Below are 27078 nucleotides of genomic sequence, written 5' to 3'. Positions count from 1 at the left end.
GGGTCTTAACAGGGAGCAGAGCACTTGCTGCCTGCTGGGTCTCCTCCAGCTGCGTCAGGGCTGAGCCCAAAGGGCTCCAGCAGGGAGAATCTCCCTCCTGGAGGCGGCGGCGGTGGAAGGTCCTGCTGCCTTGTAAATGGCCTGGAGATTTGGGTTCTCTAAGACATTTGGAGGGGAAATTCCCAGAAGCCTCAGTCAGCTGAGGCCATTCTGGCTGCAGGAGCAGCAAAATCCTCAGCTTGGTGAGCAAAAGGCCACTCTTGGGGACCAGGATCAAAGGGTCGGGCAGCAAAAACTAGGGACTGGGAGCAAATGACAGTGTTCCACCCACATGGGATACAGTCGCTTGAATGTCTGGAGAGGCAAAGGAGCTGAAAGGCAGCACCTGTGATTTTTTGGCTCATTTTTAATGTGCTGGGGCGGCTAAAGCCTTTTCCCTCTTGATCTTGCAGGAGGCTCTGGAGATGCTGCTCTCAGAGGGGCCTGCAACACCTCAAGGCCATCCCATGGCTGATTATCATTACGCAGGTAAGCAAAGCAGAGCTTCTTGCGTCCCTGACAGATGCTGCCGGCCCCTTCATTGTTGTGGCAAGCGTTTCTGCTTCAAGAAATTGTGCTTAACACCAGCACAAGGTCTTGTCTCCTCTGTGGGTGGGCAAAGCACCAGCATCTAGTCCTTCAGCTTTACTTGTTTTCCAATCCTTCTCCCCGGGCAATGCCTGCTCTTGTCTTCACGACCTTCTGAGGGAGCAGACACGTACACCCACGTGAATGACGGCCTGCGACCGTTTTCTTTCGGCAGCCAGAGGAATCTACTTGGTGTGGATCAAGGGATCTGTTTACTAGCCGCTGCTTTTTATTGCCAGGCTCTGATAGATGGACACCTGAGGAGAAGGAGTCCTTCCAAAAGGCTTTCCACACCTACGGCAAGGATTTTCATCTCATCCAGAAGCAGGTAAAGCCACGGGACATTCTTTACCCGAGCAGATCAGCAGCAGGAAAGCTTGCTTATTTCTGGGAACAAGCACTGGGCTTCAGTCTCTCTCTTCTCAAGGAGCAAGTATCTTCAAGTAGTAACAAAAGGGGACATCAAAAGCCTGTGTCAAAAGGATGATCCTGCCTCTCCAGCCCTTTGCTCCAAGCTCTTTTGGAAGATGAAGCTTTATTCTGTCAGACTTGTGGCACAGGTCTGCTGCTGCTTCCACAAGACGCTGTGCTGGCATAACTGGAGTGAAGCGGGGAAAGAAGAACTGTGCTAGGTGGATTTGTTGTTGATCTGTGCATTGCGTGTATTAGCACCTAGCATCATACAGGGTTTAAGACATTGCATGATGCCTCTCTTTCTCCATGTTGATTTCATTTTACACCCTACTCCATTTACTTCATGCTTTTACTTCCTAGTTCACTCCATAGTCTACTTTTTCCCCAGTGCACCCGACACCATTTTCGATTCCTTCTTTTTCTCTTCACAACAGATCCAGACTAAGACCGTGGCCCAGTGTGTGGAGTACTACTACTCCTGGAAAAAGGAGCATAAACTTGCCAGCACTCTTGCTCAGGTGAGGGGCAAGAAAATGGAGAGGTGCCAGGAAGGTCGAGAAACTGGGAGAAGGGGAGAAAAGCTGCTGGCGAGCCATGCCAGATGCCCCTTTGCCAGGATCACATCGTCCCATGTGCTGGGAAAGGCACAGCAGATGCTGCCCGGGCCTTCCTTGTGCTGCTGCCCTGAAGTATGCAATTCTGGAGCCTAACTTTGACCCAAGAAAGCAGCACCGCCACCAAAATGGGCTTTGACTCTCTACAGATGGGCTTCTCAAGGGCTGGCACCCTCGCTGACTCCAATCAGACCCCAAATTCCCCACTGCTTGCTGACATCACCAGTCCAGGCTGCCTTTGTGGATATGCTGCAGATTTTCAGGGAGTTTTTCTAGCATGCCAGCATAGTCCCCAAGAAGGAGCTGCTGGTGCTGTGGCTCCCCTAAATCTTTCCTTAGCGGCAAAGAGCAATTTGCTTCCCATCATGTGAGAGAGAGAGAGAGAGAGAGAGAGAGAGAGAGACAGGGAGGGAGATTATTTTGGGGACTAGAAAATGGCTAAGCATGTGTCTACCCTAATTGGACTGAATTGAAATGCCATTGCCTAGACATTTGTGGAGGAAAAGCAGAGAGAAATAGATGTTAGGCAGAAAGGTAGAAATAAGAAATGTAGAGCTCTAAATAGCCAGGTCTTTCTCCCACCCCTTTGGCCTGTAGAAAAGAGGAGTATTTTCCTCCAAGCTCTGGCTTGGCAGCCCGCCGCAGCCCATTGGCAAAGGCAGCCGTTTTCTCAGCTCTTGAGGCTTTGGAAGGATTTGCTTAGGCCGATCGATTTTTGTGCTGGATGCTCTGATTTCCAGCTTTGTGAGAGGAAGGAAGCATTGATAAGGACTCTTTGATTTCCAGAGCGTGGGCAAAGCAAAGAGGAGCAAAAGCCCTCCCAGAAAGGAGAAGGGGGAGCCAGGGAAGAGAAGCCGCAAGAGGGCTCGCAGCGCCCAGTGTCCCTGCTGCCAACCGCGCCAGCCGCCCCCTTCGGCGGGAGGCCCCTTTCCCTGCGGGCAGTGCAAACGGTGCGCAAGTTCCTCCTCTTTCTGCTCAAAGCTGCGCCTTTGGACTAAAAGGGGCTGACCCTTTTCAAAGGCACCGCAGGGGAAGCTGGGGGCACTTGCAGCATCGCCCCCGGCAGCCGTGCTCAAGCTTAACACCCACCTCAAACCCAAAGAGCTTAGGTAAAACCCAGCCTTCACAATGAAACCTTGCCGTGCCCCAACAAGACCCAGTTGATACAAGTAGGAATAGATCCATCAAAGCTTGGTTTGATGCTGCTGATCAAATTCAAAAGAGGATGCAGCAAAAGGAGGAAGACATTTCAAGGCATTGAAAGTAGAACCATCAGACTCATGGTGCTGATCCATTGACAAATGTGCCACTGCCCGAAAAGACAGAAATTCATACTCAAACGGAGATCTTGGCACTTGGTTTCATGGTGTGTACTAGCGTGAGCAATGGATGGTTTGCTTCCTATCTTGCAGGGTGTTTGAAAGCATGAAGGAAAGGAACAAACACAGCAGAAGACATCGGCCTCGGAAGACAGCAGAGCCTCTCCCCAAGAAGAAAAGACCAAATTAGACAACCCTGCAGGTTGTCCAGGGCTAGCAAGAGTTAGGCAGATTAGTTAGATAGGAATACAACTGTTAGATATTAGTTAGACAGGAATAGGACTGTTTTTTAAGCTTTTTGGGTTGTTTAATCTTCTACTTCGTTAGTTTACATGATAGTAACCTCCTCAATTTAGTAGTTAAGGTACATTAGTATTATTCAGGACTCATTAGTATTATTAGATTTATCAGTAAATGTCAGAGGTTGGGTGTTTTGTATGCTCTGCCATATGCTCTTTGTCATTTTGCCTTTGTTGAGACCTAATCTGTCTTTATCATTAAACCAATGTTTGTTCCATTTTGTCTGTTTGTCTGTATGAAAGCACTCCAGCAATGTTTGTTCCATTTGCCTGGTGTTGCAAAGACGGCACTTGCCCTGAGAGAAGAAGCTGGGCAGGCGCCACCTCCCCCAGGCCCAGCCCCTTGCTCAGCTGGCAGGACTTCCTGAGGTGTGTCTCCTTTACTGCCAGTGAAATACCACTGGGGCTTCAGCCTTTGATTCCTCAACATCTCAGCTGGGAGTGGAAAGGGAGGCTTTGTTTAATTCACTGAATTGCATCTAGATGAGTGGTCTGGTCTCACCATATTTTCTGGCATAAAAGCAGCGGGTTGAGTCCTTTTTGGAGCCCAGACAGAAAAATTTCTTTCATTTTGGGGGACTGATGGAGCTGACCAGCTTGGAGGACGTTTCTAAGCCCTCCGATTCTATCCAATTCCTATCGGCATGCACCACAAAGGCATGGCTAGTTCAGTTGCAGTTTCTCCTGAAAGGACCAGTGTCCCGCTCTGGGCCTCCAGCAATCTCCTTAGCTAAAGCCGAGCGGGTGTGATCATTATCCTCTGACTTGTCACAGCTGGGGCACTTGCGCCAAAGAAGAATCCAAGTCACTCTTTTATGGAGGCCAGCAAATGGCCCTGCCTAGCAAGGCTTTGGTGGCAGGGGCTGTGGAGGGTGGATGGAGAGGGGGCGAGGGAGGGGGCAATTGGCAGGCTGCTTCTGGGAAGCCGAGGCAAGCTTGCCCTTGTCTGATGGAGCCGGTGCAGGTGGGCTTTGGAGGCTACAAAGTATCTGCCTTGCAGTGGGACTTGTTCCAGCTGCCCCCTCAGTTTGCTGGCCAGTGGGTAACATGCAGGCTGGGAAGGAAGCAAGATTGGGACTGAAGCAAGATTTGCTTTTCCTTAAGGACAGGCAGGAAAGCAGCAAAGCTGCCTGGCTTTTTCTCATATCTGGGATCTAGGCGTTAAAAGCAATGTGAAGGCCAGCAGTGTGGAAAGGCAATTCTGTAAGTGTTGCTTCCTTAGAGGAATGCCAGAGTCTTTTGGGACAACCACCGAGCTTCTCCAAGGGAGCTGGAAGAGGGATCTAGAAATTCTGCCTGAATGTTTGCTAGAGAAATGCCCGTGTGCTGTCCCTGGGTGTGTGTGTGTGTGTCCCCATCAGTTGGCCTGAAAAAGATCCTGTTTCTCCAAGTTTCAAGGGAGGAGTGATGAGGTGAGAGACCAGCTCAGAGGCCCAAAGGAGGGAAACCATGCAGTGACATTATTGGGCAGCAAAAGGAGAATTGAGAAAGGGGGCAGGATGAATGCCTCCACTTTGAGAGGAAGCTTTGGAGTTGGCTCTGCGCTAGGCAACTTGCAAATTCCAGCTCCTCTCAGAGCTGGAGGAGAGCCAGTGGGAGGAGCCCTTCTGGTTCTCCAGGGCAGGAGATGAGGTCTGGGCCCTTGCACAGAGGCAGGCTCCTGTGCACCTTCAGCTGGAGGCACCTTGCAGAGAAGCACCGGGAAGAGCCAGGGCTGTCCCTGCACTGCTTTTGCCCGTCTCATCAGACGACTGAGGAGAAAAGGCCCAATGGGAAGCTTCTCAGAGCAAACTTGCAGCAGAAGAAGTACAAGGGGCAGAGGCGGCCCATGCCCCTTTCTGTCCCATGGCTCCCCCGGGGGTTCTAGATGGAATGTTGGGCTGTGCCCATAGCAACTGTCGTTGTCTCCTGCTCCTGCGGCCCTTGCTGGAACGCTGCTGGAGCAGCGCTGGAGCAGCAGCTGCAGGATCAGCTCCTGGGCTGTCCCTGACCAGCCGCCTTCTGCACTCAGCGCCAGACCCGGCCTCTGCACCGACATCCTGGTCTCCTCGTCTGCCTCCGGGCATCCCCAGAGCACTTGGGAACCCTCCAAGGTAAGAAAATCCCCGTTTGCCCTCAAAGCACTAGCACAGGGGCAGGAGGCTCCAGCTGCCTCTCCCACCAAGCACGACACACAGGCTGCGTGCTCACTTTCCCCAGACGAGCTTCCACGTGAAAGCAGGGTGCAGCTTCTGAAGGAATTGTGTTGCCTCCAGGGGAAACACAGACCTTTCCATAGAGGACCTAGAGAGGTGTCCCAGTGCAGTTGCAGATCCTCGTCCACGCATCACCTGATTAAACGTTCTTGGCACCCATTTCAGTCCTCAAACTATCTTGTGCTGACCCCAAAACAAATTGTTCCTGGCTGAGCAGGTCAGGGCTTCAGTGTCAACAAATCCCCTTATGCCCTGACTCTGCTCACACCCGCTCCAAAGCTTCAAACAGCACAATGATGCCACTTCTCCTCTGGCATCCCTGTCGTTCAGGGCATGGAAGCATTTGACTGGGCTTCTCTGCAAACACAGGCTTTCAACTTCAAAAACCATCTGGGATCAGCAATTCTTATCTACTTACGTATTTACATCGCCTATAGATCCCTTCTATTTTAAGATCTTTAGAGATTCTTTTTTCAGTGCACATAGGGCTGGTTCTACCTCATGCTCAGGGGCGGCCGTCAAATGCCATCTCCTCAAGAGCACAATCACAGTAGCACAGAATTTTCTGGCTTGGAAGGGATTCTGAAAGATCACTGAGCCCAACTGCAGGGCCTGCCCGGGGCAGCCTCAACAATCACAGCCTGTGCCCAAGAGCAGTGTCCAAACACTTTTGGAGCTCAGTCAGCCTTGGTGCTGTGCCCCCTTCCCTGGGGAGGCTGTTGCAGTGCCCAAGCAGCCTGTGGCTGAAGAAGCTTTTCCTTCGATCCAACCTAAGCCTGCACTGGCACATCTCCCCTGCCATTCTCTTGGCTCTTCTCCGTGGCCCCGGGAGTGAAGAGAGTAGTGCATGGCCTTCTGCTTGCCCTCCTGAGGAAGCTGCTGACTGCTGGAGGGTCCTGCCTAGGACATTCCATGTCAAAAAGGCAGCAATGACAGCAAAGAGAAAGGAGCTGGGACACGGGAGCTCGAGCTTTGCAATGATGAGGATGAGAAGGAAGGCTACTGACACATCCTTGGCAGAAGGATTTTGAACTGGAGCATTGCTTTGATCTCTTTCAGGTGGAAAGGAGAGGCACAATGAAAAGGAAAGCAAGAGCCCAGATTCAGCCGTGAGTTTTGGCCTAGGGTTAAAGGACAGCAAACTGGAGGAATGGCGAGGAGGAGAACTGCTCTTTCACAGTCAGGCTGGGATTGGTTCAAGCCTGTGGGTGCACAGCAAGGCTCTCTTGACCACTTGCCTTTCTCACCTCCACCTCCTTCTTCCTTTAGACACATCAATGTTGGCAGCGACTTTCAGGCTGAGCTCCCAGAGCTGCAGAACAGAGCACCAAGTGAGGATGAAGAGCCTGCAAGCCTGGTCTGGAAGCCCTGGGGAGAGGATGACTCTGACATGGAAAAACCTGACAGAGGTAGCTTTGCTTCAAGCTTTGCTTCCAGCCCTGAGCTACTTGGGTCTTGAAAAGGCTCCTTATGCCTAAAAAGGCAGCGTTTTGCAGGCTCTGCTTCTCTCCTTGTCTCGCCCATCTTCCCATGTAGAAGTGTTAGAGGCAAGGAGAAAGAGCAAGCACCTTGCTCTCCAAACTGGTCAGGGCCGTTTGCCACTGGAAGAGGGGAGATTGGCCCCCACTTCTTCTTACAGAAGCTGCTTTGGAGGGAGAGCCAGCACTGCGTGGGCCCTTGCTTCAGCTGGCTCTGTCTTTGCTCTCCTTTTCATGCTCTCTCTCCAAGCTGCTGTCTTTAGCTGCCGGCCTTTCCTTCTGCCTTGCGTGGCAACCTTTGCCCTTTGCTGGCCTCCAGGCTGACTTTCGGTGGGTTTTTTCTTGTGCTTGCAGTAAGAGAACTGTTGGACATGGCCAGCTCCCGTGGCATTCCCGGGGCAGCAGCTAACCTGGAGCGCGCCCTGCACTGCCTGCACCAGGCACGCGGCAGCGTTCCGGTAAGAAGCGGCTGTTTGGGCGCAGAGGAGAGGGCACAGGGAATGCAGAAGGCCTGGGCACTGGGACAGCCTTTCCTGGCTGCTCTTGGAAGAAGGGTCTTAACAGGGAGCAGAGCACTTGCTGCCTGCTGGGTCTCCTCCAGCTGCGTCAGGGCTGAGCCCAAAGGGCTCCAGCAGGGAGAATCTCCCTCCTGGAGGCGGCGGCGGTGGAAGGTCCTGCTGCCTTGTAAATGGCCTGGAGATTTGGGTTCTCTAAGACATTTGGAGGGGAAATTCCCAGAAGCCTCAGTCAGCTGAGGCCATTCTGGCTGCAGGAGCAGCAAAATCCTCAGCTTGGTGAGCAAAAGGCCACTCTTGGGGACCAGGATCAAAGGGTCGGGCAGCAAAAACTAGGGACTGGGAGCAAATGACAGTGTTCCACCCACATGGGATACAGTCGCTTGAATGTCTGGAGAGGCAAAGGAGCTGAAAGGCAGCACCTGTGATTTTTTGGCTCATTTTTAATGTGCTGGGGCGGCTAAAGCCTTTTCCCTCTTGATCTTGCAGGAGGCTCTGGAGATGCTGCTCTCAGAGGGGCCTGCAACACCTCAAGGCCATCCCATGGCTGATTATCATTACGCAGGTAAGCAAAGCAGAGCTTCTTGCGTCCCTGACAGATGCTGCCGGCCCCTTCATTGTTGTGGCAAGCGTTTCTGCTTCAAGAAATTGTGCTTAACACCAGCACAAGGTCTTGTCTCCTCTGTGGGTGGGCAAAGCACCAGCATCTAGTCCTTCAGCTTTACTTGTTTTCCAATCCTTCTCCCCGGGCAATGCCTGCTCTTGTCTTCACGACCTTCTGAGGGAGCAGACACGTACACCCACGTGAATGACGGCCTGCGACCGTTTTCTTTCGGCAGCCAGAGGAATCTACTTGGTGTGGATCAAGGGATCTGTTTACTAGCCGCTGCTTTTTATTGCCAGGCTCTGATAGATGGACACCTGAGGAGAAGGAGTCCTTCCAAAAGGCTTTCCACACCTACGGCAAGGATTTTCATCTCATCCAGAAGCAGGTAAAGCCACGGGACATTCTTTACCCGAGCAGATCAGCAGCAGGAAAGCTTGCTTATTTCTGGGAACAAGCACTGGGCTTCAGTCTCTCTCTTCTCAAGGAGCAAGTATCTTCAAGTAGTAACAAAAGGGGACATCAAAAGCCTGTGTCAAAAGGATGATCCTGCCTCTCCAGCCCTTTGCTCCAAGCTCTTTTGGAAGATGAAGCTTTATTCTGTCAGACTTGTGGCACAGGTCTGCTGCTGCTTCCACAAGACGCTGTGCTGGCATAACTGGAGTGAAGCGGGGAAAGAAGAACTGTGCTAGGTGGATTTGTTGTTGATCTGTGCATTGCGTGTATTAGCACCTAGCATCATACAGGGTTTAAGACATTGCATGATGCCTCTCTTTCTCCATGTTGATTTCATTTTACACCCTACTCCATTTACTTCATGCTTTTACTTCCTAGTTCACTCCATAGTCTACTTTTTCCCCAGTGCACCCGACACCATTTTCGATTCCTTCTTTTTCTCTTCACAACAGATCCAGACTAAGACCGTGGCCCAGTGTGTGGAGTACTACTACTCCTGGAAAAAGGAGCATAAACTTGCCAGCACTCTTGCTCAGGTGAGGGGCAAGAAAATGGAGAGGTGCCAGGAAGGTCGAGAAACTGGGAGAAGGGGAGAAAAGCTGCTGGCGAGCCATGCCAGATGCCCCTTTGCCAGGATCACATCGTCCCATGTGCTGGGAAAGGCACAGCAGATGCTGCCCGGGCCTTCCTTGTGCTGCTGCCCTGAAGTATGCAATTCTGGAGCCTAACTTTGACCCAAGAAAGCAGCACCGCCACCAAAATGGGCTTTGACTCTCTACAGATGGGCTTCTCAAGGGCTGGCACCCTCGCTGACTCCAATCAGACCCCAAATTCCCCACTGCTTGCTGACATCACCAGTCCAGGCTGCCTTTGTGGATATGCTGCAGATTTTCAGGGAGTTTTTCTAGCATGCCAGCATAGTCCCCAAGAAGGAGCTGCTGGTGCTGTGGCTCCCCTAAATCTTTCCTTAGCGGCAAAGAGCAATTTGCTTCCCATCATGTGAGAGAGAGAGAGAGAGAGAGAGAGAGAGAGAGACAGGGAGGGAGATTATTTTGGGGACTAGAAAATGGCTAAGCATGTGTCTACCCTAATTGGACTGAATTGAAATGCCATTGCCTAGACATTTGTGGAGGAAAAGCAGAGAGAAATAGATGTTAGGCAGAAAGGTAGAAATAAGAAATGTAGAGCTCTAAATAGCCAGGTCTTTCTCCCACCCCTTTGGCCTGTAGAAAAGAGGAGTATTTTCCTCCAAGCTCTGGCTTGGCAGCCCGCCGCAGCCCATTGGCAAAGGCAGCCGTTTTCTCAGCTCTTGAGGCTTTGGAAGGATTTGCTTAGGCCGATCGATTTTTGTGCTGGATGCTCTGATTTCCAGCTTTGTGAGAGGAAGGAAGCATTGATAAGGACTCTTTGATTTCCAGAGCGTGGGCAAAGCAAAGAGGAGCAAAAGCCCTCCCAGAAAGGAGAAGGGGGAGCCAGGGAAGAGAAGCCGCAAGAGGGCTCGCAGCGCCCAGTGTCCCTGCTGCCAACCGCGCCAGCCGCCCCCTTCGGCGGGAGGCCCCTTTCCCTGCGGGCAGTGCAAACGGTGCGCAAGTTCCTCCTCTTTCTGCTCAAAGCTGCGCCTTTGGACTAAAAGGGGCTGACCCTTTTCAAAGGCACCGCAGGGGAAGCTGGGGGCACTTGCAGCATCGCCCCCGGCAGCCGTGCTCAAGCTTAACACCCACCTCAAACCCAAAGAGCTTAGGTAAAACCCAGCCTTCACAATGAAACCTTGCCGTGCCCCAACAAGACCCAGTTGATACAAGTAGGAATAGATCCATCAAAGCTTGGTTTGATGCTGCTGATCAAATTCAAAAGAGGATGCAGCAAAAGGAGGAAGACATTTCAAGGCATTGAAAGTAGAACCATCAGACTCATGGTGCTGATCCATTGACAAATGTGCCACTGCCCGAAAAGACAGAAATTCATACTCAAACGGAGATCTTGGCACTTGGTTTCATGGTGTGTACTAGCGTGAGCAATGGATGGTTTGCTTCCTATCTTGCAGGGTGTTTGAAAGCATGAAGGAAAGGAACAAACACAGCAGAAGACATCGGCCTCGGAAGACAGCAGAGCCTCTCCCCAAGAAGAAAAGACCAAATTAGACAACCCTGCAGGTTGTCCAGGGCTAGCAAGAGTTAGGCAGATTAGTTAGATAGGAATACAACTGTTAGATATTAGTTAGACAGGAATAGGACTGTTTTTTAAGCTTTTTGGGTTGTTTAATCTTCTACTTCGTTAGTTTACATGATAGTAACCTCCTCAATTTAGTAGTTAAGGTACATTAGTATTATTCAGGACTCATTAGTATTATTAGATTTATCAGTAAATGTCAGAGGTTGGGTGTTTTGTATGCTCTGCCATATGCTCTTTGTCATTTTGCCTTTGTTGAGACCTAATCTGTCTTTATCATTAAACCAATGTTTGTTCCATTTTGTCTGTTTGTCTGTATGAAAGCACTCCAGCAATGTTTGTTCCATTTGCCTGGTGTTGCAAAGACGGCACTTGCCCTGAGAGAAGAAGCTGGGCAGGCGCCACCTCCCCCAGGCCCAGCCCCTTGCTCAGCTGGCAGGACTTCCTGAGGTGTGTCTCCTTTACTGCCAGTGAAATACCACTGGGGCTTCAGCCTTTGATTCCTCAACATCTCAGCTGGGAGTGGAAAGGGAGGCTTTGTTTAATTCACTGAATTGCATCTAGATGAGTGGTCTGGTCTCACCATATTTTCTGGCATAAAAGCAGCGGGTTGAGTCCTTTTTGGAGCCCAGACAGAAAAATTTCTTTCATTTTGGGGGACTGATGGAGCTGACCAGCTTGGAGGACGTTTCTAAGCCCTCCGATTCTATCCAATTCCTATCGGCATGCACCACAAAGGCATGGCTAGTTCAGTTGCAGTTTCTCCTGAAAGGACCAGTGTCCCGCTCTGGGCCTCCAGCAATCTCCTTAGCTAAAGCCGAGCGGGTGTGATCATTATCCTCTGACTTGTCACAGCTGGGGCACTTGCGCCAAAGAAGAATCCAAGTCACTCTTTTATGGAGGCCAGCAAATGGCCCTGCCTAGCAAGGCTTTGGTGGCAGGGGCTGTGGAGGGTGGATGGAGAGGGGGCGAGGGAGGGGGCAATTGGCAGGCTGCTTCTGGGAAGCCGAGGCAAGCTTGCCCTTGTCTGATGGAGCCGGTGCAGGTGGGCTTTGGAGGCTACAAAGTATCTGCCTTGCAGTGGGACTTGTTCCAGCTGCCCCCTCAGTTTGCTGGCCAGTGGGTAACATGCAGGCTGGGAAGGAAGCAAGATTGGGACTGAAGCAAGATTTGCTTTTCCTTAAGGACAGGCAGGAAAGCAGCAAAGCTGCCTGGCTTTTTCTCATATCTGGGATCTAGGCGTTAAAAGCAATGTGAAGGCCAGCAGTGTGGAAAGGCAATTCTGTAAGTGTTGCTTCCTTAGAGGAATGCCAGAGTCTTTTGGGACAACCACCGAGCTTCTCCAAGGGAGCTGGAAGAGGGATCTAGAAATTCTGCCTGAATGTTTGCTAGAGAAATGCCCGTGTGCTGTCCCTGGGTGTGTGTGTGTGTGTCCCCATCAGTTGGCCTGAAAAAGATCCTGTTTCTCCAAGTTTCAAGGGAGGAGTGATGAGGTGAGAGACCAGCTCAGAGGCCCAAAGGAGGGAAACCATGCAGTGACATTATTGGGCAGCAAAAGGAGAATTGAGAAAGGGGGCAGGATGAATGCCTCCACTTTGAGAGGAAGCTTTGGAGTTGGCTCTGCGCTAGGCAACTTGCAAATTCCAGCTCCTCTCAGAGCTGGAGGAGAGCCAGTGGGAGGAGCCCTTCTGGTTCTCCAGGGCAGGAGATGAGGTCTGGGCCCTTGCACAGAGGCAGGCTCCTGTGCACCTTCAGCTGGAGGCACCTTGCAGAGAAGCACCGGGAAGAGCCAGGGCTGTCCCTGCACTGCTTTTGCCCGTCTCATCAGACGACTGAGGAGAAAAGGCCCAATGGGAAGCTTCTCAGAGCAAACTTGCAGCAGAAGAAGTACAAGGGGCAGAGGCGGCCCATGCCCCTTTCTGTCCCATGGCTCCCCCGGGGGTTCTAGATGGAATGTTGGGCTGTGCCCATAGCAACTGTCGTTGTCTCCTGCTCCTGCGGCCCTTGCTGGAACGCTGCTGGAGCAGCGCTGGAGCAGCAGCTGCAGGATCAGCTCCTGGGCTGTCCCTGACCAGCCGCCTTCTGCACTCAGCGCCAGACCCGGCCTCTGCACCGACATCCTGGTCTCCTCGTCTGCCTCCGGGCATCCCCAGAGCACTTGGGAACCCTCCAAGGTAAGAAAATCCCCGTTTGCCCTCAAAGCACTAGCACAGGGGCAGGAGGCTCCAGCTGCCTCTCCCACCAAGCACGACACACAGGCTGCGTGCTCACTTTCCCCAGACGAGCTTCCACGTGAAAGCAGGGTGCAGCTTCTGAAGGAATTGTGTTGCCTCCAGGGGAAACACAGACCTTTCCATAGAGGACCTAGAGAGGTGTCCCAGTGCAGTTGCAGATCCTCGTCCACGCATCACCTGATTAAACGTTCTTGGCACCCATTTCAGTCCTCAAACTATCTTGTGCTGACCCCAAAACAAATTGTTCCTGGCTGAGCAGGTCAGGGCTTCAGTGTCAACAAATCCCCTTATGCCCTGACTCTGCTCACACCCGCTCCAAAGCTTCAAACAGCACAATGATGCCACTTCTCCTCTGGCATCCCTGTCGTTCAGGGCATGGAAGCATTTGACTGGGCTTCTCTGCAAACACAGGCTTTCAACTTCAAAAACCATCTGGGATCAGCAATTCTTATCTACTTACGTATTTACATCGCCTATAGATCCCTTCTATTTTAAGATCTTTAGAGATTCTTTTTTCAGTGCACATAGGGCTGGTTCTACCTCATGCTCAGGGGCGGCCGTCAAATGCCATCTCCTCAAGAGCACAATCACAGTAGCACAGAATTTTCTGGCTTGGAAGGGATTCTGAAAGATCACTGAGCCCAACTGCAGGGCCTGCCCGGGGCAGCCTCAACAATCACAGCCTGTGCCCAAGAGCAGTGTCCAAACACTTTTGGAGCTCAGTCAGCCTTGGTGCTGTGCCCCCTTCCCTGGGGAGGCTGTTGCAGTGCCCAAGCAGCCTGTGGCTGAAGAAGCTTTTCCTTCGATCCAACCTAAGCCTGCACTGGCACATCTCCCCTGCCATTCTCTTGGCTCTTCTCCGTGGCCCCGGGAGTGAAGAGAGTAGTGCATGGCCTTCTGCTTGCCCTCCTGAGGAAGCTGCTGACTGCTGGAGGGTCCTGCCTAGGACATTCCATGTCAAAAAGGCAGCAATGACAGCAAAGAGAAAGGAGCTGGGACACGGGAGCTCGAGCTTTGCAATGATGAGGATGAGAAGGAAGGCTACTGACACATCCTTGGCAGAAGGATTTTGAACTGGAGCATTGCTTTGATCTCTTTCAGGTGGAAAGGAGAGGCACAATGAAAAGGAAAGCAAGAGCCCAGATTCAGCCGTGAGTTTTGGCCTAGGGTTAAAGGACAGCAAACTGGAGGAATGGCGAGGAGGAGAACTGCTCTTTCACAGTCAGGCTGGGATTGGTTCAAGCCTGTGGGTGCACAGCAAGGCTCTCTTGACCACTTGCCTTTCTCACCTCCACCTCCTTCTTCCTTTAGACACATCAATGTTGGCAGCGACTTTCAGGCTGAGCTCCCAGAGCTGCAGAACAGAGCACCAAGTGAGGATGAAGAGCCTGCAAGCCTGGTCTGGAAGCCCTGGGGAGAGGATGACTCTGACATGGAAAAACCTGACAGAGGTAGCTTTGCTTCAAGCTTTGCTTCCAGCCCTGAGCTACTTGGGTCTTGAAAAGGCTCCTTATGCCTAAAAAGGCAGCGTTTTGCAGGCTCTGCTTCTCTCCTTGTCTCGCCCATCTTCCCATGTAGAAGTGTTAGAGGCAAGGAGAAAGAGCAAGCACCTTGCTCTCCAAACTGGTCAGGGCCGTTTGCCACTGGAAGAGGGGAGATTGGCCCCCACTTCTTCTTACAGAAGCTGCTTTGGAGGGAGAGCCAGCACTGCGTGGGCCCTTGCTTCAGCTGGCTCTGTCTTTGCTCTCCTTTTCATGCTCTCTCTCCAAGCTGCTGTCTTTAGCTGCCGGCCTTTCCTTCTGCCTTGCGTGGCAACCTTTGCCCTTTGCTGGCCTCCAGGCTGACTTTCGGTGGGTTTTTTCTTGTGCTTGCAGTAAGAGAACTGTTGGACATGGCCAGCTCCCGTGGCATTCCCGGGGCAGCAGCTAACCTGGAGCGCGCCCTGCACTGCCTGCACCAGGCACGCGGCAGCGTTCCGGTAAGAAGCGGCTGTTTGGGCGCAGAGGAGAGGGCACAGGGAATGCAGAAGGCCTGGGCACTGGGACAGCCTTTCCTGGCTGCTCTTGGAAGAAGGGTCTTAACAGGGAGCAGAGCACTTGCTGCCTGCTGGGTCTCCTCCAGCTGCGTCAGGGCTGAGCCCAAAGGGCTCCAGCAGGGAGAATCTCCCTCCTGGAGGCGGCGGCGGTGGAAGGTCCTGCTGCCTTGTAAATGGCCTGGAGATTTGGGTTCTCTAAGACATTTGGAGGGGAAATTCCCAGAAGCCTCAGTCAGCTGAGGCCATTCTGGCTGCAGGAGCAGCAAAATCCTCAGCTTGGTGAGCAAAAGGCCACTCTTGGGGACCAGGATCAAAGGGTCGGGCAGCAAAAACTAGGGACTGGGAGCAAATGACAGTGTTCCACCCACATGGGATACAGTCGCTTGAATGTCTGGAGAGGCAAAGGAGCTGAAAGGCAGCACCTGTGATTTTTTGGCTCATTTTTAATGTGCTGGGGCGGCTAAAGCCTTTTCCCTCTTGATCTTGCAGGAGGCTCTGGAGATGCTGCTCTCAGAGGGGCCTGCAACACCTCAAGGCCATCCCATGGCTGATTATCATTACGCAGGTAAGCAAAGCAGAGCTTCTTGCGTCCCTGACAGATGCTGCCGGCCCCTTCATTGTTGTGGCAAGCGTTTCTGCTTCAAGAAATTGTGCTTAACACCAGCACAAGGTCTTGTCTCCTCTGTGGGTGGGCAAAGCACCAGCATCTAGTCCTTCAGCTTTACTTGTTTTCCAATCCTTCTCCCCGGGCAATGCCTGCTCTTGTCTTCACGACCTTCTGAGGGAGCAGACACGTACACCCACGTGAATGACGGCCTGCGACCGTTTTCTTTCGGCAGCCAGAGGAATCTACTTGGTGTGGATCAAGGGATCTGTTTACTAGCCGCTGCTTTTTATTGCCAGGCTCTGATAGATGGACACCTGAGGAGAAGGAGTCCTTCCAAAAGGCTTTCCACACCTACGGCAAGGATTTTCATCTCATCCAGAAGCAGGTAAAGCCACGGGACATTCTTTACCCGAGCAGATCAGCAGCAGGAAAGCTTGCTTATTTCTGGGAACAAGCACTGGGCTTCAGTCTCTCTCTTCTCAAGGAGCAAGTATCTTCAAGTAGTAACAAAAGGGGACATCAAAAGCCTGTGTCAAAAGGATGATCCTGCCTCTCCAGCCCTTTGCTCCAAGCTCTTTTGGAAGATGAAGCTTTATTCTGTCAGACTTGTGGCACAGGTCTGCTGCTGCTTCCACAAGACGCTGTGCTGGCATAACTGGAGTGAAGCGGGGAAAGAAGAACTGTGCTAGGTGGATTTGTTGTTGATCTGTGCATTGCGTGTATTAGCACCTAGCATCATACAGGGTTTAAGACATTGCATGATGCCTCTCTTTCTCCATGTTGATTTCATTTTACACCCTACTCCATTTACTTCATGCTTTTACTTCCTAGTTCACTCCATAGTCTACTTTTTCCCCAGTGCACCCGACACCATTTTCGATTCCTTCTTTTTCTCTTCACAACAGATCCAGACTAAGACCGTGGCCCAGTGTGTGGAGTACTACTACTCCTGGAAAAAGGAGCATAAACTTGCCAGCACTCTTGCTCAGGTGAGGGGCAAGAAAATGGAGAGGTGCCAGGAAGGTCGAGAAACTGGGAGAAGGGGAGAAAAGCTGCTGGCGAGCCATGCCAGATGCCCCTTTGCCAGGATCACATCGTCCCATGTGCTGGGAAAGGCACAGCAGATGCTGCCCGGGCCTTCCTTGTGCTGCTGCCCTGAAGTATGCAATTCTGGAGCCTAACTTTGACCCAAGAAAGCAGCACCGCCACCAAAATGGGCTTTGACTCTCTACAGATGGGCTTCTCAAGGGCTGGCACCCTCGCTGACTCCAATCAGACCCCAAATTCCCCACTGCTTGCTGACATCAGCAGTCCAGGCTGCCTTTGTGGATATGCTGCAGATTTTCAGGGAGTTTTTCTAGCATGCCAGCATAGTCCCCAAGAAGGAGCTGCTGGTGCTGTGGCTCCCCTAAATCTTTCCTTAGCGGCAAAGAGCAATTTGCTTCCCATCATGTGAGAGAGAGAGAGAGAGAGAGAGAGAGAGAGAGACAGGGAGGGAGATTATTTTGGGGACTAGAAAATGGCTAAGCATGTGTCTACCCTAATTGGACTGAATTGAAATGCCATTGCCTAGACATTTGTGGAGGAAAAGCAGAGAGAAATAGATGTTAGGCAGAAAGGTAGAAATAAGAAATGTAGAGCTCTAAATAGCCAGGTCTTTCTCCCACCCCTTTGGCCTGTAGAAAAGAGGAGTATTTTCCTCCAAGCTCTGGCTTGGCAGCCCGCCGCAGCCCATTGGCAAAGGCAGCCGTTTTCTCAGCTCTTGAGGCTTTGGAAGGATTTGCTTAGGCCGATAGATTTTTCTGCTGGATGCTCTGATTTCCAGCTTTGTGAGAGGAAGGAAGCATTGATAAGGACTCTTTGATTTCCAGAGCGTGGGCAAAGCAAAGAGGAGCAAAAGCCCTCCCAGAAAGGAGAAGGGGGAGCCAGGGAAGAGAAGCCGCAAGAGGGCTCGCAGCGCCCAGTGTCCCTGCTGCCAACCGCGCCAGCCGCCCCCTTCGGCGGGAGGCCCCTTTCCCTGCGGGCAGTGCAAACGGTGCGCAAGTTCCTCCTCTTTCTGCTCAAAGCTGCGCCTTTGGACTAAAAGGGGCTGACCCTTTTCAAAGGCACCGCAGGGGAAGCTGGGGGCACTTGCAGCATCGCCCCCGGCAGCCGTGCTCAAGCTTAACACCCACCTCAAACCCAAAGAGCTTAGGTAAAACCCAGCCTTCACAATGAAACCTTGCCGTGCCCCAACAAGACCCAGTTGATACAAGTAGGAATAGATCCATCAAAGCTTGGTTTGATGCTGCTGATCAAATTCAAAAGAGGATGCAGCAAAAGGAGGAAGACATTTCAAGGCATTGAAAGTAGAACCATCAGACTCATGGTGCTGATCCATTGACAAATGTGCCACTGCCCGAAAAGACAGAAATTCATACTCAAACGGAGATCTTGGCACTTGGTTTCATGGTGTGTACTAGCGTCAGCAATGGATGGTTTGCTTCCTATCTTGCAGGGTGTTTGAAAGCATGAAGGAAAGGAACAAACACAGCAGAAGACATCGGCCTCGGAAGACAGCAGAGCCTCTCCCCAAGAAGAAAAGACCAAATTAGACAACCCTGCAGGTTGTCCAGGGCTAGCAAGAGTTAGGCAGATTAGTTAGATAGGAATACAACTGTTAGATATTAGTTAGACAGGAATAGGACTGTTTTTTAAGCTTTTTGGGTTGTTTAATCTTCTACTTCGTTAGTTTACATGATAGTAACCTCCTCAATTTAGTAGTTAAGGTACATTAGTATTATTCAGGACTCATTAGTATTATTAGATTTATCAGTAAATGTCAGAGGTTGGGTGTTTTGTATGCTCTGCCATATGCTCTTTGTCATTTTGCCTTTGTTGAGACCTAATCTGTCTTTATCATTAAACCAATGTTTGTTCCATTTTGTCTGTTTGTCTGTATGAAAGCACTCCAGCAATGTTTGTTCCATTTGCCTGGTGTTGCAAAGACGGCACTTGCCCTGAGAGAAGAAGCTGGGCAGGCGCCACCTCCCCCAGGCCCAGCCCCTTGCTCAGCTGGCAGGACTTCCTGACGTGTGTCTCCTTTACTGCCAGTGAAATACCGCTGGGGCTTCAGCCTTTGATTCCTCAACATCTCAGCTGGGAGTGGAAAGGGAGGCTTTGTTTAATTCACTGAATTGCATCTAGATGAGTGGTCTGGTCTCACCATATTTTCTGGCATAAAAGCAGCGGGTTGAGTCCTTTTTGGAGCCCAGACAGAAAAATTTCTTTCATTTTGGGGGACTGATGGAGCTGACCAGCTTGGAGGACGTTTCTAAGCCCTCCGATTCTATCCAATTCCTATCGGCATGCACCACAAAGGCATGGCTAGTTCAGTTGCAGTTTCTCCTGAAAGGACCAGTGTCCCGCTCTGGGCCTCCAGCAATCTCCTTAGCTAAAGCCGAGTGGGTGTGATCATTATCCTCTGACTTGTCACAGCTGGGGCACTTGCGCCAAAGAAGAATCCAAGTCACTCTTTTATGGAGGCCAGCAAATGGCCGTGCCTAGCAAGGCTTTGGTGGCAGGGGCTGTGGAGGGTGGATGGAGAGGGGGCGAGGGAGGGGGCAATTGGCAGGCTGCTTCTGGGAAGCCGAGGCAAGCTTGCCCTTGTCTGATGGAGCCGGTGCAGGTGGGCTTTGGAGGCTACAAAGTATCTGCCTTGCAGTGGGACTTGTTCCAGCTGCCCCCTCAGTTTGCTGGCCAGTGGGTAACATGCAGGCTGAGAAGGAAGCAAGATTGGGACTGAAGCAAGATTTGCTTTTCCTTAAGGACAGGCAGGAAAGCAGCAAAGCTGCCTGGCTTTTTCTCATATCTGGGATCTAGGCGTTAAAAGCAATGTGAAGGCCAGCAGTGTGGAAAGGCAATTCTGTAAGTGTTGCTTCCTTAGAGGAATGCCAGAGTCTTTTGGGACAACCACCGAGCTTCTCCAAGGGAGCTGGAAGAGGGATCTAGAAATTCTGCCTGAATGTTTGCTAGAGAAATGCCCGTGTGCTGTCCCTGGGGGTGTGTGTGTGTGTCCCCATCAGTTGGCCTGAAAAAGATCCTGTTTCTCCAAGTTTCAAGGGAGGAGTGATGAGGTGAGAGACCAGCTCAGAGGCCCAAAGGAGGGAAACCATGCAGTGACATTATTGGGCAGCAAAAGGAGAATTGAGAAAGGGGGCAGGATGAATGCCTCCACTTTGAGAGGAAGCTTTGGAGTTGGCTCTGCGCTAGGCAACTTGCAAATTCCAGCTCCTCTCAGAGCTGGAGGAGAGCCAGTGGGAGGAGCCCTTCTGGTTCTCCAGGGCAGGAGATGAGGTCTGGGCCCTTGCACAGAGGCAGGCTCCTGTGCACCTTCAGCTGGAGGCACCTTGCAGAGAAGCACCGGGAAGAGCCAGGGCTGTCCCTGCACTGCTTTTGCCCGTCTCATCAGACGACTGAGGAGAAAAGGCCCAATGGGAAGCTTCTCAGAGCAAACTTGCAGCAGAAGAAGTACAAGGGGCAGAGGCGGCCCATGCCCCTTTCTGTCCCATGGCTCCCCCGGGGGTTCTAGATGGAATGTTGGGCTGTGCCCATAGCAACTGTCGTTGTCTCCTGCTCCTGCGGCCCTTGCTGGAACGCTGCTGGAGCAGCGCTGGAGCAGCAGCTGCAGGATCAGCTCCTGGGCTGTCCCTGACCAGCCGCCTTCTGCACTCAGCGCCAGACCCGGCCTCTGCACCGACATCCTGGTCTCCTCGTCTGCCTCCGGGCATCCCCAGAGCACTTGGGAACCCTCCAAGGTAAGAAAATCCCCGTTTGCCCTCAAAGCACTAGCACAGGGGCAGGAGGCTCCAGCTGCCTCTCCCACCAAGCACGACACACAGGCTGCGTGCTCACTTTCCCCAGACGAGCTTCCACGTGAAAGCAGGGTGCAGCTTCTGAAGGAATTGTGTTGCCTCCAGGGGAAACACAGACCTTTCCATAGAGGACCTAGAGAGGTGTCCCAGTGCAGTTGCAGATCCTCGTCCACGCATCACCTGATTAAACGTTCTTGGCACCCATTTCAGTCCTCAAACTATCTTGTGCTGACCCCAAAACAAATTGTTCCTGGCTGAGCAGGTCAGGGCTTCAGTGTCAACAAATCCCCTTATGCCCTGACTCTGCTCACACCCGCTCCAAAGCTTCAAACAGCACAATGATGCCACTTCTCCTCTGGCATCCCTGTCGTTCAGGGCATGGAAGCATTTGACTGGGCTTCTCTGCAAACACAGGCTTTCAACTTCAAAAACCATCTGGGATCAGCAATTCTTATCTACTTACGTATTTACATCGCCTATAGATCCCTTCTATTTTAAGATCTTTAGAGATTCTTTTTTCAGTGCACGTAGGGCTGGTTCTACCTCATGCTCAGGGGCGGCCGTCAAATGCCATCTCCTCAAGAGCACAATCACAGTAGCACAGAATTTTCTGGCTTGGAAGGGATTCTGAAAGATCACTGAGCCCAACTGCAGGGCCTGCCCGGGGCAGCCTCAACAATCACAGCCTGTGCCCAAGAGCAGTGTCCAAACACTTTTGGAGCTCAGTCAGCCTTGGTGCTGTGCCCCCTTCCCTGGGGAGGCTGTTGCAGTGCCCAAGCAGCCTGTGGCTGAAGAAGCTTTTCCTTCGATCCAACCTAAGCCTGCACTGGCACATCTCCCCTGCCATTCTCTTGGCTCTTCTCCGTGGCCCCGGGAGTGAAGAGAGTAGTGCATGGCCTTCTGCTTGCCCTCCTGAGGAAGCTGCTGACTGCTGGAGGGTCCTGCCTAGGACATTCCATGTCAAAAAGGCAGCAATGACAGCAAAGAGAAAGGAGCTGGGACACGGGAGCTCGGGCTTTGCAATGATGAGGATGAGAAGGAAGGCTACTGACACATCCTTGGCAGAAGGATTTTGAACTGGAGCATTGCTTTGATCTCTTTCAGGTGGAAAGGAGAGGCACAATGAAAAGGAAAGCAAGAGCCCAGATTCAGCCGTGAGTTTTGGCCTAGGGTTAAAGGACAGCAAACTGGAGGAATGGCGAGGAGGAGAACTGCTCTTTCACAGTCAGGCTGGGATTGGTTCAAGCCTGTGGGTGCACAGCAAGGCTCTCTTGACCACTTGCCTTTCTCACCTCCACCTCCTTCTTCCTTTAGACACATCAATGTTGGCAGCGACTTTCAGGCTGAGCTCCCAGAGCTGCAGAACAGAGCACCAAGTGAGGATGAAGAGCCTGCAAGCCTGGTCTGGAAGCCCTGGGGAGAGGATGACTCTGACATGGAAAAACCTGACAGAGGTAGCTTTGCTTCAAGCTTTGCTTCCAGCCCTGAGCTACTTGGGTCTTGAAAAGGCTCCTTATGCCTAAAAAGGCAGCGTTTTGCAGGCTCTGCTTCTCTCCTTGTCTCGCCCATCTTCCCATGTAGAAGTGTTAGAGGCAAGGAGAAAGAGCAAGCACCTTGCTCTCCAAACTGGTCAGGGCCGTTTGCCACTGGAAGAGGGGAGATTGGCCCCCACTTCTTCTTACAGAAGCTGCTTTGGAGGGAGAGCCAGCACTGCGTGGGCCCTTGCTTCAGCTGGCTCTGTCTTTGCTCTCCTTTTCATGCTCTCTCTCCAAGCTGCTGTCTTTAGCTGCCGGCCTTTCCTTCTGCCTTGCGTGGCAACCTTTGCCCTTTGCTGGCCTCCGGGCTGACTTTCGGTGGGTTTTTTCTTGTGCTTGCAGTAAGAGAACTGTTGGACATGGCCAGCTCCCGTGGCATTCCCGGGGCAGCAGCTAACCTGGAGCGCGCCCTGCACTGCCTGCACCAGGCACGCGGCAGCGTTCCGGTAAGAAGCGGCTGTTTGGGCGCAGAGGAGAGGGCACAGGGAATGCAGAAGGCCTGGGCACTGGGACAGCCTTTCCTGGCTGCTCTTGGAAGAAGGGTCTTAACAGGGAGCAGAGCACTTGCTGCCTGCTGGGTCTCCTCCAGCTGCGTCAGGGCTGAGCCCAAAGGGCTCCAGCAGGGAGAATCTCCCTCCTGGAGGCGGCGGCGGCGGAAGGTCCTGCTGCCTTGTAAATGGCCTGGAGATTTGGCTTCTCTAAGACATTTGGAGGGGAAATTCCCAGAAGCCTCAGTCAGCTGAGGCCATTCTGGCTGCAGGAGCAGCAAAATCCTCAGCTTGGTGAGCAAAAGGCCACTCTTGGGGACCAGGATCAAAGGGTTGGGCAGCAAAAACTAGGGACTGGGAGCAAATGACAGTGTTTCACCCACATGGGATACAGTCGCTTGAATGTCTGGAGAGGCAAAGGAGCTGAAAGGCAGCACCTGTGATTTTTTGGCTCATTTTTAATGTGCTGGGGCGGCTAAAGCCTTTTCCCTCTTGATCTTGCAGGAGGCTCTGGAGATGCTGCTCTCAGAGGGGCCTGCAACACCTCAAGGCCATCCCATGGCTGATTATCATTACGCAGGTAAGCAAAGCAGAGCTTCTTGCGTCCCTGACAGATGCTGCCGGCCCCTTCATTGTTGTGGCAAGCGTTTCTGCTTCAAGAAATTGTGCTTAACACCAGCACAAGGTCTTGTCTCCTCTGTGGGTGGGCAAAGCACCAGCATCTAGTCCTTCAGCTTTACTTGTTTTCCAATCCTTCTCCCCGGGCAATGCCTGCTCTTGTCTTCACGACCTTCTGAGGGAGCAGACACGTACACCCACGTGAATGACGGCCTGCGACCGTTTTCTTTCGGCAGCCAGAGGAATCTACTTGGTGTGGATCAAGGGATCTGTTTACTAGCCGCTGCTTTTTATTGCCAGGCTCTGATAGATGGACACCTGAGGAGAAGGAGTCCTTCCAAAAGGCTTTCCACACCTACGGCAAGGATTTTCATCTCATCCAGAAGCAGGTAAAGCCACGGGACATTCTTTACCCGAGCAGATCAGCAGCAGGAAAGCTTGCTTATTTCTGGGAACAAGCACTGGGCTTCAGTCTCTCTCTTCTCAAGGAGCAAGTATCTTCAAGTAGTAACAAAAGGGGACATCAAAAGCCTGTGTCAAAAGGATGATCCTGCCTCTCCAGCCCTTTGCTCCAAGCTCTTTTGGAAGATGAAGCTTTATTCTGTCAGACTTGTGGCACAGGTCTGCTGCTGCTTCCACAAGACGCTGTGCTGGCATAACTGGAGTGAAGCGGGGAAAGAAGAACTGTGCTAGGTGGATTTGTTGTTGATCTGTGCATTGCGTGTATTAGCACCTAGCATCATACAGGGTTTAAGACATTGCATGATGCCTCTCTTTCTCCATGTTGATTTCATTTTACACCCTACTCCATTTACTTCATGCTTTTACTTCCTAGTTCACTCCATAGTCTACTTTTTCCCCAGTGCACCCGACACCATTTTCGATTCCTTCTTTTTCTCTTCACAACAGATCCAGACTAAGACCGTGGCCCAGTGTGTGGAGTACTACTACTCCTGGAAAAAGGAGCATAAACTTGCCAGCACTCTTGCTCAGGTGAGGGGCAAGAAAATGGAGAGGTGCCAGGAAGGTCGAGAAACTGGGAGAAGGGGAGAAAAGCTGCTGGCGAGCCATGCCAGATGCCCCTTTGCCAGGATCACATCGTCCCATGTGCTGGGAAAGGCACAGCAGATGCTGCCCAGGCCTTCCTTGTGCTGCTGCCCTGAAGTATGCAATTCTGGAGCCTAACTTTGACCCAAGAAAGCAGCACCGCCACCAAAATGGGCTTTGACTCTCTACAGATGGGCTTCTCAAGGGCTGGCACCCTCGCTGACTCCAATCAGACCCCAAATTCCCCACTGCTTGCTGACATCACCAGTCCAGGCTGCCTTTGTGGATATGCTGCAGATTTTCAGGGAGTTTTTCTAGCATGCCAGCATAGTCCCCAAGAAGGAGCTGCTGGTGCTGTGGCTCCCCTAAATCTTTCCTTAGCGGCAAAGAGCAATTTGCTTCCCATCATGTGAGAGAGAGAGAGAGAGAGAGAGAGAGACACAGGGAGGGAGATTATTTTGGGGACTAGAAAATGGCTAAGCATGTGTCTACCCTAATTGGACTGAATTGAAATGCCATTGCCTAGACATTTGTGGAGGAAAAGCAGAGAGAAATAGATGTTAGGCAGAAAGGTAGAAATAAGAAATGTAGAGCTCTAAATAGCCAGGTCTTTCTCCCACCCCTTTGGCCTGTAGAAAAGAGGAGTATTTTCCTCCAAGCTCTGGCTTGGCAGCCCGCCGCAGCCCATTGGCAAAGGCAGCCGTTTTCTCAGCTCTTGAGGCTTTGGAAGGATTTGCTTAGGCCGATAGATTTTTCTGCTGGATGCTCTGATTTCCAGCTTTGTGAGAGGAAGGAAGCATTGATAAGGACTCTTTGATTTCCAGAGCGTGGGCAAAGCAAAGAGGAGCAAAAGCCCTCCCAGAAAGGAGAACGGGGAGACAGGGAAGAGAAGCCGCAAGAGGGCTCGCAGCGCCCAGTGTCCCTGCTGCCAACCGCGCCAGCCGCCCCCTTCGGCGGGAGGCCCCTTTCCCTGCGGGCAGTGCAAACGGTGCGCAAGTTCCTCCTCTTTCTGCTCAAAGCTGCGCCTTTGGACTAAAAGGGGCTGACCCTTTTCAAAGGCACCGCAGGGGAAGCTGGGGGCACTTGCAGCATCGCCCCCGGCAGCCGTGCTCAAGCTTAACACCCACCTCAAACCCAAAGAGCTTAGGTAAAACCCAGCCTTCACAATGAAACCTTGCCGTGCCCCAACAAGACCCAGTTGATACAAGTAGGAATAGATCCATCAAAGCTTGGTTTGATGCTGCTGATCAAATTCAAAAGAGGATGCAGCAAAAGGAGGAAGACATTTCAAGGCATTGAAAGTAGAACCATCAGACTCATGGTGCTGATCCATTGACAAATGTGCCACTGCCCGAAAAGACAGAAATTCATACTCAAACGGAGATCTTGGCACTTGGTTTCATGGTGTGTACTAGCGTGAGCAATGGATGGTTTGCTTCCTATCTTGCAGGGTGTTTGAAAGCATGAAGGAAAGGAACAACCACAGCAGAAGACATCGGCCTCGGAAGACAGCAGAGCCTCTCCCCAAGAAGAAAAGACCAAATTAGACAACCCTGCAGGTTGTCCAGGGCTAGCAAGAGTTAGGCAGATTAGTTAGATAGGAATACAACTGTTAGATATTAGTTAGACAGGAATAGGACTGTTTTTTAAGCTTTTTGGGTTGTTTAATCTTCTACTTCGTTAGTTTACATGATAGTAACCTCCTCAATTTAGTAGTTAAGGTACATTAGTATTATTCAGGACTCATTAGTATTATTAGATTTATCAGTAAATGTCAGAGGTTGGGTGTTTTGTATGCTCTGCCATATGCTCTTTGTCATTTTGCCTTTGTTGAGACCTAATCTGTCTTTATCATTAAACCAATGTTTGTTCCATTTTGTCTGTTTGTCTGTATGAAAGCACTCCAGCAATGTTTGTTCCATTTGCCTGGTGTTGCAAAGACGGCACTTGCCCTGAGAGAAGAAGCTGGGCAGGCGCCACCTCCCCCAGGCCCAGCCCCTTGCTCAGCTGGCAGGACTTCCTGAGGTGTGTCTCCTTTACTGCCAGTGAAATACCGCTGGGGCTTCAGCCTTTGATTCCTCAACATCTCAGCTGGGAGTGGAAAGGGAGGCTTTGTTTAATTCACTGAATTGCATCTAGATGAGTGGTCTGGTCTCACCATATTTTCTGGCATAAAAGCAGCGGGTTGAGTCCTTTTTGGAGCCCAGACAGAAAAATTTCTTTCATTTTGGGGGACTGATGGAGCTGACCAGCTTGGAGGACGTTTCTAAGCCCTCCGATTCTATCCAATTCCTATCGGCATGCACCACAAAGGCATGGCTAGTTCAGTTGCAGTTTCTCCTGAAAGGACCAGTGTCCCGCTCTGGGCCTCCAGCAATCTCCTTAGCTAAAGCCGAGTGGGTGTGATCATTATCCTCTGACTTGTCACAGCTGGGGCACTTGCGCCAAAGAAGAATCCAAGTCACTCTTTTATGGAGGCCAGCAAATGGCCGTGCCTAGCAAGGCTTTGGTGGCAGGGGCTGTGGAGGGTGGATGGAGAGGGGGCGAGGGAGGGGGCAATTGGCAGGCTGCTTCTGGGAAGCCGAGGCAAGCTTGCCCTTGTCTGATGGAGCCGGTGCAGGTGGGCTTTGGAGGCTACAAAGTATCTGCCTTGCAGTGGGACTTGTTCCAGCTGCCCCCTCAGTTTGCTGGCCAGTGGGTAACATGCAGGCTGAGAAGGAAGCAAGATTGGGACTGAAGCAAGATTTGCTTTTCCTTAAGGACAGGCAGGAAAGCAGCAAAGCTGCCTGGCTTTTTCTCATATCTGGGATCTAGGCGTTAAAAGCAATGTGAAGGCCAGCAGTGTGGAAAGGCAATTCTGTAAGTGTTGCTTCCTTAGAGGAATGCCAGAGTCTTTTGGGACAACCACCGAGCTTCTCCAAGGGAGCTGGAAGAGGGATCTAGAAATTCTGCCTGAATGTTTGCTAGAGAA

The sequence above is a fragment of the Agelaius phoeniceus genome, chromosome Z, assembly GCF_051311805.1.
Source record: "Agelaius phoeniceus isolate bAgePho1 chromosome Z, bAgePho1.hap1, whole genome shotgun sequence".
Lineage (NCBI taxonomy): Eukaryota > Metazoa > Chordata > Aves > Passeriformes > Icteridae > Agelaius > Agelaius phoeniceus.
This window is presented reverse-complemented; position numbering follows the sequence as displayed.